The sequence below is a fragment of the Schistocerca americana genome, unplaced genomic scaffold (assembly GCF_021461395.2).
Source record: "Schistocerca americana isolate TAMUIC-IGC-003095 unplaced genomic scaffold, iqSchAmer2.1 HiC_scaffold_494, whole genome shotgun sequence".
Classification (NCBI taxonomy): Eukaryota; Metazoa; Arthropoda; class Insecta; order Orthoptera; family Acrididae; genus Schistocerca; species Schistocerca americana.
The window spans coordinates 22,501-25,000 of record NW_025726230.1 but is presented as its reverse complement, the minus strand read 5'-3'; positions in this window follow the sequence as shown (position 1 = coordinate 25,000).

The window sequence follows — 2,500 nt, the reverse complement described above, 5'->3', positions numbered from 1 at the left end:
ACCTACGGTGGCCGGCAGCTCCAACGCCAGCGCCACAGAAGGACAAAAGCCCCACTTGGGTGCCGAAGCGAACTCTCCCAGCACAGCGCACGCGCCAACACGTCCGCACAGCTGCGATACAATCCACCTGCGAGAACCGCAGAGGCGACCGAGCAGCAGACGGCGTCGCGGCGCCGAGCGCCGGGCGGCGGCGCATCCTCAGCGCACACAGTCCTCAATCGGACCAGCACACTGCAGATGTCCACCGCGCTTCGCACCGGGCCCGCGAGGACCTACTTTGGCCGCACGGCGCCGCGTGCAGGGTGCGCCGGCGCGCAGCTGCGCCGCCTGCCGCCTCCGTCGGCCGGCGCGCCTGCCACTGGCCGCCCCCACCAGCCGGCTGTAGCGCGTGCGCCCACGCACCGCGCGGCCAGCACGCCGGAAGGCCCCCCCTCACCGGCCGGGGACGGTCCCACCCAGCCACCGCCGCGTATCGCTTCACACCCACATGCCATTCACGTTCGTGGGCATGGTGGGTATCGCTGAAACAACCGGTTGGTAGCTCAACCGATCGTCGCCATCACTGATTCACCTCTAGCGAGAACAACCGCACCACAACGGTTTACCAGTTCTTCATTTGCGTAACGTCACCAGCAAACGTAGACGTCCATCGCCATTTGCAAATTCAACGATTGTTGCATGCCTGTGTCAGGTGTCACGACACACTATGTCTGCCCACATACACGCAACAACATGTGCACGCTTCGCGAACACGTGGAAGGTGGCCCCCGTACGTATGCGATGTCCATTGCGCGAACGACTGTCAACCGGCCTCTGTCGCATGTCGCAGATGTGGAACGCAGTGCACCATGCTATCACGGTGTGTGAGAAGAGACGACTACGTCTGACAACACGCGCCACTACATCAACAGACGGCTCATGCTGATCGCCATCCACGGCATACCATACTGCAATCCAGCTCTTATAGGGAGACGACACGTAGCTGAGTGCACAATATTTGGACCGTATGGTTCGCCGTTGTTGGCGCAGTCGTGGTACGGTCACACATGTACCACGATGTATCATTCAGTACATGAGGACCAATGTGCGGTACAGTGTGTGATTTGGACGTACAACATCAGCGGACAGTTGCCACAAGCCGTACCACAACGTAGGCTGTGCTTCGCCATGCGAATGCCAATGAACAACTGCGAAGGGCATTGAGCATGTACGTCCTGCCGCCATCCGCATTACAGTGTATAGCTGCAAGGTGTTTAACATGAAGCGATACTCTGGGGACCGGGCAGTGCGAGTAGCAAACTATATTGCGGGGGTTGCAGTTAGGCAACACTACACTAATTTAACGCGTCGTATGACAATTACAGAGCAGGTTAAGGCCCAACGTGTGTTGGGTTAAGGCCCAACGTGTGTTGGGTTAAGGCCCAACGTGTGTTGGGTTAAGGCCCAACGTGTGTTGGGTTAAGGCCCAACGTGTGTTGGGTTAAGGCCCAACGTGTGTTGGGTTAAGGCCCAACGTGTGTTGGGTTAAGGCCCAACGTGTGTTGGGTTAAGGCCCAACGTGTGTTGGGTTAAGGCCCAACGTGTGTTGGGTTAAGGCCCAACGTGTGTTGGGTTAAGGCCCAACGTGTGTTGGGTTAAGGCCCAACGTGTGTTGGGTTAAGGCCCAACGTGTGTTGGGTTAAGGCCCAACGTGTGTTGGGTTAAGGCCCAACGTGTGTTGGGTTAAGGCCCAACGTGTGTTGGGTTAAGGCCCAACGTGTGTTGGGTTAAGGCGCAACATAGGTTAGGTTAAGGCGCAACATAGGTTAGGTTAAGGCGCAACATAGGTTAGGTTAAGGCGCAACATAGGTTAGGTTAAGGCGCAACATAGGTTAGGTTAAGGCGCAACATAGGTTAGGTTAAGGCGCAACATAGGTTAGGTTACGGCGCAACATAGGTTAGGTTAAGGCGCAACATAGGTTAGGTTAAGGCGCAACATAGGTTAGGTTACGGCGCAACATAGGTTAGGTTAAGGCGCAACATAGGTTAGGTTAAGGCGCAACATAGGTTAGGTTAAGGCGCAACATAGGTTAGGTTAAGGCGCAACATAGGTTAGGTTAAGGCGCAACATAGGTTAGGTTAAGGCGCAACATAGGTTAGGTTAAGGCGCAACATAGGTTAGGTTAAGGCGCAACATAGGTTAGGTTAAGGCGCAACATAGGTTAGGTTACGGCGCAACATAGGTTAGGTTAAGGCGCAACATAGGTTAGGTTAAGGCGCAACATAGGTTAGGTTAAGGCGCAACATAGGTTAGGTTATGGCGCAACATAGGTTAGGTTACGGCGCAACATAGGTTAGGTTACGGCGCAACATAGGTTAGGTTAAGGCGCAACATAGGTTAGGTTAAGGCGCAACATAGGTTAGGTTAAGGCGCAACATAGGTTAGGTTAAGGCGCAACATAGGTTAGGTTAAGGCGCAACATAGGTTAGGTTAAGGCGCAACATAGGTTAGGTTAAGGCG